We start from the raw sequence: 10494 nt of genomic DNA, 5'->3' as shown, positions 1-10494 counted from the left end.
GCGCCAATGAACTCAACTCATGAGAAATTTCAGTCAAATTTGATTTCAAACCCGTCGATGAACAAAATGCAGATGATATTTTTTGTTAAATTTGGTTGGAAACATGCCGGCGAACCAAATTCAGGTGAGATTTTAGTCAAATTTGATTGAAAATGCGCCAATGAATAATAGTCAGTAAAGTTTTAGTCAAATTTCATTTAAAACACGCCAATGAACTAAATCCATGTGAAATTTTAGTCAAATTTGACTGAAGCGCACCAGTGAACAAATTCAGATGAAATTTTGCTCAAATTTGATTGAAAATGCCCCATTTAATAAAACTAAGATAAAATTAGTCATATTTGATTTGAAGCGCACCAATGAACAAAATTCAAATGAAATTTCAGTCAAATCTGATTAGAAACAAGCCAAAGAACAAAACACATGTGAAATTTTAGTTAAATTCTATTGGAAATGCGCCAATGATAAGACTCAACTCAAAATTTAGTCAAATTTTGTTAGAAACATGCCAATGAACTAAACCTAAGCGGATTTTTTTTGTCAAATTTGACTGGGAACCCACTAATAAACAAAATCAAATCTAAATTTGAGTCATATTTGAATGGAAATGCACCAATGAGCAAAACCCATGAGACATTTTAGTCAAATTTGATTGGAAATCCGTCGATGAACAAAACGCAGATGAAATTTTTGTCAAGTTTGATTGGAAACAAGCCAATGAACCAAACTCGGATGAAATTTTAATCAAATTTGATTAGAAACATGACAATGAAAAAAACTCTAGTAAAATTTTAGTCGAATTTGACTGGAAACCCGTAGATGAACGAAACGAAGATGGAATATTAGTCAAATTTAATGGAAAATGAGCCAATGAACTAAACCTAAGCGGAATTTTTGTCAAATTTGATTGGAAACCCGCTAATGAACAAAATCAAATTTAAAGTTGAGAAAAATTTGATTGGAAACGCACCAATGAACTAAAACCATGAGAAATTTTAGTCAAATTTGATTGGAAACTCGTCGATGAACAAAACACGAATGAAATTTTTGTCAAATTTGATTGGAAACGTACCAATGAACCAAACATAGATGAAATTTTAGTCAAATTTGATTAGAAACACGCCTATGAACAAAATTCATATGAAATTTTTGTCAAATTTAATTGAAAACATGCCAATGAACTGTGAAATTTTAGTCAAATTTGATTGGAAGCGCACCAATGAACAAAATTCAGATGAAATTTTACTCAAATTCCAATCAAAATGTGTCGTTTAACAAAACTTAGATGAAATTGTAGTCTATTTGATATAAAACGCACCGATGAACACAATCCAGACGAAATTTTAGTCAAATTTGATTGAAAATGTGCCAAAGAACTAAACCCATGTGGCATTTTAGTATAATTCTTTTGGAAACGTGCCAATGATAAATTCAACTGAAAATTTAGTCACATTTGACTACAAACATGCCAATGAATTAAATCCAGGTGAAATTTTGATCAAATTTGACTTGAAACACACAAATGAAAAAAAATGAAATTTAAATTTGAGTCAAATTTGATTGAAAACGTGCCAATGAACTAAATCCAGGAGAAATTTTAGTCAAATTTGATTGAAAACCCATTGATTAACAAAATGTAAATGAAATTTTTGTCAAATTCGGTTGGAAACACGCCAATGAACCAAACTCGGGCGAAATTTTGATTAAATTTGATTAGAAACACGCTAATGAACAAAATTCAAGTGAAATTTTAGTCAAATTTGATTAAAAACCCGTCGATGAATGACATGCAAATGAAATTTTATTGAAATTTGATTAAAAACGCACTAATGAACTAAACCTAAGCGGAATTTTTGTCAAATTTGACGGAAAACCTGCTAATGAACAAAATCAAAATTAAATTTGATTGGAAATATGCCAATCAACTAAACCCATGAGAAATCTTAGTCGTATTTGATTCAAAACCCGTCGGTGAACAAATTGCCGAAGAAATTTTTGTCAAATTTGATTGGAAACGCGTCAATGAACCAAACTTTGGTGAAATTTTAATCAAATTTAATTAAAAACATGAATTCAGGTGTAATTTTAGTTAAATTTGATCAGAAACCCGTCGATGAACGAAATGCAGATGAAATTTTAGTCAAATTTGATTGAAAACGTGCCAATGAAATAAACCTAAGCGGAATTTTAGTCAAATTTATCTGGGAGCCCACTAACGAACCAAATCAAGTTTAAATTTGAGTCAAATTTGAATGAAAATGTGTCAATGAACTAAATCTTTGAGAAATTTTAGCCAAATTTGATTGAAAACCTACGGATGAACAAAATGTAGATAAAAGTTTTGTCAAATTTGATTGGAAATATGCCAATGAACCAAACTCAGATGAAATTTTTGTCAAATTTGATTAGATCCGCGCCAATGAACAAAACTCAGGTGAAATTTTAGTCAAATTTGATTGGAAATGTGCCAATGAACTAAACTCACGTGAAATTTTAGTCAAATTTGATTGGAAGTGTACCAATGAACAAAATTCAGATGAAATATTACTCAAATTTATTTGAAAATGCACCGTTTATGAAAAATTCAGATGAAGTTGTAGTCATATTTGATTTGAAGAGCCAATGATCAAAACTCAGACGAAATTTTAGTCAAATTTGATTGGAAACGTGCCAAAGAACGATGAACCAAACTCTAGTGGAATTTTAATCAAATTTGATTAGAAATATGTCAAAGAACAAAATCTATGTGAAATTTTAGTAAAATTCTATTAGAAATGCTCCAACGATAAAATTCAACCGATAATTTAGTCAAATTTGATTGCAAACAGGCCAATGAAGTAAACTCAGGTGAAATTTTAGTCAAATTTGATTGGAAACCCGTTGATTAACAAAACTCAGATGAAATTTTAGTCAAATTTGAATGAAAATGCACCAATGAACTAAACCAAAGCGGAATTTTAGTCAAATTTGATTGGAAACCCGCTAATGAACAAAATCAAATTTAAATTTGAGTTAAATTTGAAAGGAAATGCGCTAATGAACTAAGCCCATGAGAAATTGTAGTCAAATTTGATTGAAAACTCGCCAATGAACAACACGCATATGAAACTTCGGTCAAATATGATTGGAAATGCGCCAAAGAACTAAATTCAGGTCAAATTATCTTCAAATTCGATTAGAAATACGCCAACCCCATGCGAATTTTTCAAATTTCAATGGAAACGCGCCAATGAAATAAACCCTTGAGAAGTTTTTGTCAAATTATATTGGAAACCAGCCGATTAACAAAACCAAGATGAAATTTTTGTCAAATTTGATTGGAAATGCTCCAATGTACCAAACTGAGGTCAAATTTTGGTCAAATTTGATTAGGCGCACGCTAATAAACAAAATCAAGGTGAAATTTTAGTCAAATTTAATTGAAAACGTGCAAATGAACTAAACCATGTGAAATTTTAGTCAAATTTGACTGGAAGCGCATTGATGAACAAAGTCCCGATGAAATTTTACTCAAATTTGATCGAAAACGCACCACTTAACAAAACTAGGATGAAATTGTAATCATATTTGATTTGAAGCAGGCCAATGAATAAAATCAAGAAGAAATTTTAGTCAAATTTGACGCCAATGAATAAAAACCAAGTGCAATTTTAGTCAAATTTGATCGGAAGTACACAAATGAACAAAATTTAGATGAAATTTTACTCAAATTTGATTGAAAATGTGCCATTTAACAAAACTAAGATGAAATTTTAGGCATATTTAATTTAAAGCACGCCAATGAACACAATCCAGATGAAATTTTAGTCAAATTTGATTGGTAATGCATCAATGAACTATGCTGAAGTGAAATTTTAGTCAAATTTGATTGGAAACTCATTGATGAACAAAATGCAGATAATTTTTGTCAAATTTGATTGAAACGTACCAATGAACCAAACTCAGGTAAAATTTAAATCAAATTTGACTAGAAATATACCAACGAACAAAATTTATGTGGAATTTTAGTGAAATTCTATTGGAAACGCGCCAACGATAAAACTCAACCGAAAATTTAGTCAAATTCGATTACAAACAGGCCAATGAACTAAACCCAGGTGAAATTTTCCAATGAACTAAACCCAGGTGAAATTTTAGTCAAATTTAATTAGAAACCCGCTGATTAACAAAATGTAGATGAAATTTTAGTCAAATTTGAATGAAAACGCACCAATGAACTAAACCAAAGCACAATTTTAGTCAAATTTGATTGGAAACCCGCTAATGAACAAAATCATATTTAAATTTGACTAAAATTTGAAAGGAAATGTGCCAATGAGCTAAGTTCATGAGAAATTTTGTCAAATTTGATTGGAAAACATGCAGATGAAATTTTTGTCTAATTTGATTGGAAATGCGCCAATGAACCAAACTCAGGTCAATATATCCTTAAATTCGATTAGAAACACGCCAACGAATAAAACCCAGGTGAAATTTTAGTCAAATTTGATTGGAAATGTGCCAATGAAATAGACCTATGAGAAGTTTTCGTCAAATTAGATTGGAAACCAGCCGATTAGCATAACCAAGATGAAATTTTTGTCAAATTCGATTGGAAACGCTCAAATGAAGCAAACTGAGGTGAAATTTTGGTCAAATTTGATTAGAAGCACGCTAATAAACGGAACTGAGGTGAAATTTTAGTCAAATATAATTGGAAACGCGCACATGACCTAAACCATGTGAAATTTTAGTCAAATTTGATTGCAAGCGCACCAATGAACAAAATCCCGATGAAATTTTACTGAAATTTGATCGAAAATGCATCACTTAACAAAACTCGGATGAAATTGTAGTCATATTTGATTTGGAGCATACCAACTAACAAAATTCAGATGAAATTTTTGTCAAATTTGATTAGAAACACGTCAATGAACAAAAATCTAGTGAAATTTTAGATAAATTTCATCGGAAGCACACAAATGAAAAAAATTTAGATGAAATTTTATTCAAATTTGATTGAAAATGTCTCATTTAACAAAACTCAAATGAAATTTTAGGCATATTTGATTTGAAGCGCGCCAATGAACATAATCCAGACGAAATTTTAGTTGAATTTGATTGGAAACGTGCCAAAGAACTAAACCCATATGATATTTTATTAAAATTCTATTGGAAACGTGCCAATGATAAAACACAACTCAAAATTTAGTCAAATTGGGAAAAAAAACACGCTAATGAACTAAACCTAAGCGAACTTTTACTCAAATTTGATTAAAAATATGCCAACGAACAAAATCCAAGTGAAATTTTAGTAAAATTCTATTGGAAACGCTCCAACAATAAAACTCAACTGAAAATTTAGTCAAATTTGATTACAAACAGGCCAATGAACTAAAATCAGGTGAAATTTTAGTCAAATTTGATTGGAAACTCGTTGACTAACAAAATTCAGATGAAATTTTAGTCAAATTTGAATGAAAATGCACCAATGAACTAAACCAAAGTGGAATTTAGTCAATTTGACTGGAAACCCGCTAATGAACAAAATCAAATTTAAATTTGAGTTAAATTTGAAAGGAAATGCGACAATGAACTAAGCCCATGAGAAATTTTAGTCAAATTTGATTGGAAACCCATCGATAAACAACATGAATATGAAACTTCGGTCAAATATGATTGGAAATGCGCCAGAGAACCAAATTCAGGTCAAATTATTTTCAAATTTGATTAGAAACATGCCAACGAATAAAACCCATGCGAATTTTTCAAATTTCAATGGAAACGCGCCAATGAAATAAAACCATGAGAAGTTTTTGTCAACTTATATTGGAAACTAGCCGATTAACAAAACCAAGATGAATTTTTTGTCAAATTTGATTGGAAACGCTCCAATGAACCAAACTAAAATTTTGGTCAAATTTGATTAGAAGTGCGCCAATAAACAAAATCGAGGTGAAATTTTAGTCAAATTTAATTGGAAACGCGTAAATGAACTGAACCATGTGAAATTTTAGTCAAATTTGATTGGAAGCGCACTGATGAACAAAATCCCGATGAAATATTACTCAAATTTGATTGAAAACGCACCACTTAACAAAACTCGAATGAAATTGTAATCCTATTTGATTTAAAGCACGCCAATGAACAAAATCAAGAAGAAATTTTAGTCAAATTTGACACCAATGAACAAAAATTAAGTGAAGTTTTAGTCAAATTTGGTCGGAATCGCACAAATGAACAAAATTTAGATGAATTTTTACTCAAATTTGATTGAAAATGTGCCATTTAACAAAACTACGATGAAATTTTAGGCGTATTTGATTTGAAGCACGCCAATGAACATAATCCAGACGAAATTTTTGTCAAATTTGATTGGAAACGCGTCAATGAACTATATACTCAAGTGAAATTTTAGTCAAATGTGATTGGAAACCCATTGATGAACAAAATACAGATGAAATTTTCGTCAAATTTGATTGGAAACGTGCCAATGAACCAAACTCAGGTAAAATTTAAATCAAATTTGATTAGAAATATGCCAACAAACAAAATTCATGTGAAAATTTAGTAAAATTCTATTGGAAACACGCTAACGATACTCAACCGAAAATTTAGTCAATTTTGATTACGAACAGGGCAATTAACTAAACCCATGTGAAATTTTAGTCAAATTTGATTGGAAACACACTAATTAACAAAATGCAAATGAAATTTTAGTCAAATTCGAATGAAAACACACCAATGAACTAAATCAAAGCGGAATTTTAGTTAAATTTGACTAGAAACCTGCTAATGAACAAAATCAAATTTAAATTTGAGTTAAATTTGAAAGGAAATGTGCCAATGAGATAAGTTTATGAGAAATTTTTTGTAAAATTTGATTGGAAACCCGTCGATGAACAACAAGCAGATGAAATTTTTGTCAAATTTGATTGGAAATGCGCCAATGAACCAAATTCGGGTCAAATTATTGTTAAATTTGATTAGAAACATGCCAACGAATAAAATCCTGGTGAATATTTAGTCAAATTTGATTGGAAATGCGCCAATGAAATAAACCCATGAGAAGTTTTTGTCAAATTAGATTGGAAACCAGCTGATTAACAAAAACCAAGATGAAATTTTTGTCAAATTCGATTGGAAATGCTCCAATGAACTAAACTGAGGTGAAACTTTGGTCAAATTTGATTAGAAGCACGCCAATAAATAAAATCAAGGTGAAATTTCAGTCAAATTTAATTGGAAACGTGTAAATGAACTAAACCATGTAAAATTTTAGTCAATTTGATTGGAAGCGCACCAATGAACAAAATCCCGATGAAATTTTACTCAAATTTGATCGAAAATGCACCACTTAACAAAACTCGGATGAAATTGTTGTCATATTTGATTTGAAGCACGCCAACGAACAAAATCCAGACGAAAGTTTAGTCAAATTTGATTAGAAACACGCTAATGAACAAAAACTAAGTGAAATTTTAGTTAAATTTCATCAGAAGCGCACAAATGAATAAAATTTAGATGAAATTTTACTCAATTTTATTGAAAATGTGTCATTTAACAAAATTCAGATGAAATTTTAGTATATTTGATTTGAAATGCTCCAATGAACATAATCCACACGAAATTTTAGCCAAATTTGATTGGAAGCGCGCCAAAGAACTAAACCCATGTGAAATTTTATTAAAATTCTATTGGAAACGCACCAATGATATAAAACTCAACTCAAAATTTAGTCAAATTGGGTCAGAAACATGCTAATGAACTAAACCTAAGCGGAATTTTAGTCAAATTTGACCGAAAACCTGCTAATGAACAAATCAAATTTAAATTTGAGTCAAATTTGATTGGAAACGTGCCAATGAACTAAACCCATGAGAAATTTTACTCAAATTTGATTGGAAACCCATCGATGAACAAAATGCAGATGAAAATTTTGTCAGTTTTGATTGGAAACGTGCCAATGAACCAAATTCATGTGAAATTTTAATCAAAATTGATTAGAAATATGCCAATGAACAAAATCCTTTTGAAATTTTAGTAAAATTCTATTGGAAATGCACCAAAGATAAAAATCAACCGAAAATTTAGTCAAATTTGATTACAAACAAGCCAATGGACTAAATCCAGGTAAAATTTTAGTCGAATTTGATTGGAAACGTGCCAATGAACAAAACCCTGTGAAATTTTATTCAAATTTGATTGGAAGCGCACCGACGAACAAAATCCAGATGAAATTCTACTCAAATTTGATTGAAGACACGCCATTTAACAAAACTCGGATGAAATTGTAGTAATATTTGATTTGAAGCGTGGTAACGAACAAAATTCAGATAAATTTTATTCAAATTTGATTGGAATCGCACCAAAGAACTATACCCATGTGAAATTTTAGTAAAATTCTATTGGAAACGCACGAATGATAAAGCTCAACTCAAAATTTAGTCAAATTTGGTTAGATACACGCCAATGAACTACACTTAAGCAGAATTTTAGTTAAATTTATCTGGAAACCACTAATGAACAAAAGAAAATTTAAATATGTGTCAAATTTTATTGGAAACGCTCCAATGAACTAAGCCCATGAGAAATTTTAGCCAAATTTGATTGAAAACCCGTCGATGAACAAAACACATATGAAATTTTTGTCAAATTTGATTAGAAACACGTCAATAAATCACACTCAAGTGAAATTTTAATCAAGTTTGATTAGAAACAAGCCAATGAACAAAATCTTGGTGAAATTTTAGTCAAATTTGATTAGAAACCCGTCGATGAATGAAACACAGATGAAATTTTAGTCAAATTTGATTGAAAACACGCCAATGAACTAAATCTAAGCGGAATTTTAATGAAATTTGACTGTAGACCTGCTAATGAACAAAAACATATTTAAATTTGAGTCAAATTCGATTGGAAATGCGTTAATGAATTAAACTCATGAGAAATTTTATTCAAATTTAATTGGAAACACGCCAATGAACAAAATTCAGGTGAAATTTCTATCAAAATTGATTGGAAACACGTCAATGAACCAACTCAGGTAAAATATTAGTCAAATTTGATTAGAAACACGCCAATGATCAAAATCCAGGCAAAATTTTAGTCAAATTTGATTGGAAACGCACCAATGAACTAAACGTATGAGAAATTTTAGTCAAATTTGATTGGAATCCCGTCGATGAACAAAACCTAGATCAATTTTTTTTGTCAAATTTGACTAGAAATGTTCCAATGAACCAAACACGGGTGAAATTTTTGCCAAATTTGATTAGAAACACGTCAATGAACAAAATTTAGGTGAAATTTTAATCAAATTTGATTGGAAATGTGCCAATGAACTAAACTCTTAAGAAGTTTTAGTCAAATTTGATTGGAAGCGTACCGATGAACAAAATTTTGATGAAATTTTACTCAAATTTGATTGAAAATGTGCCATTTAACAAAACTCTGATGAAATTGTAGTCATATTTGATTTGAAGCGTGCCAATGAACAAAATCCAGACGAAATTTTAGTCAAATTTGATTTGAAACGTGCCAATGAACTAAATCCATGAGAAATCTCAGACAAATTTGATTGGAAACCACCAATGAACAAATTGCAGATGAAACTTTTGTCAAATTTGAGTAGAAACGCACTAGTGAACCAAATTCAGGTGAAATTTTAATCAAATTTAGTTTGAAATATGCCAATGAACAAAATCCAGGTGAACTTTTAATCAAATTTGTTTGGAAACCCGCCAACGAACGAAACATAGATGAAATTTTATTCAAATTTGAATGAAAACGCACCAATGAACTAAACCTAAGCGGAATTTTAGTCAAACTTGATTGGAAGCCTGCTAATAAATAAAATCAAATATAAATTTAATTCAAATTTGATTGGAAACATGCTAATGAACTAAACTCAAGAGAAATTTTAGTCAAATCTAATTGGAAACTCGTCGATGAACAAAACGTATATGAAATTTTTGTCAAATTTGATTGAAAATGCGCCAATGAACAAAATCCAAACAAAATTTTAGTCAAATTTGATTGGAAACGCGCCAAAGAACTAAACCCATGTGAAATTTTAGCAATATTCTATTGGAAACACGCCAATGAGCTAAAACCATGAGATTTTTTTGTCAAATTTGGTTGGAAACCAGTCGATGAATAAGACACAGAAGAAATTTTTATTAAATTTAATTAGAAATCCACCAATGAACCAAACTTTGATGTCAAATTTGATTAGAGACACGCCAATGAACAAAACCTAACGAATAAAATTCATGTGAAAATTTAATCAAATTTGATTGGAAACGCGCCAATAAATTAAACCCATGAGAAGTTTTTGTCAAATTAGATTGGAAACTAGCCGATTAACAAAACCAAGATGAAATTTTTGTCAAATTTTATTGGAAGCGGTCTAATGAACCAAGCTGAGGTGAAAGTTCAGTCAAATTTGATTAGAAACACGCTAATAAACAAAATCGAGGTGAAATTTTAGTCAAATTTAATTGGAAACGTGCA

Source organism: Olea europaea, unplaced genomic scaffold (assembly GCF_002742605.1).
Source record: "Olea europaea var. sylvestris unplaced genomic scaffold, O_europaea_v1 scaffold59, whole genome shotgun sequence".
Classification (NCBI taxonomy): domain Eukaryota; kingdom Viridiplantae; phylum Streptophyta; class Magnoliopsida; order Lamiales; family Oleaceae; genus Olea; species Olea europaea.
The sequence above is the reverse complement of the archived record's forward strand: the minus strand, read 5'-3'. Positions refer to the sequence as shown.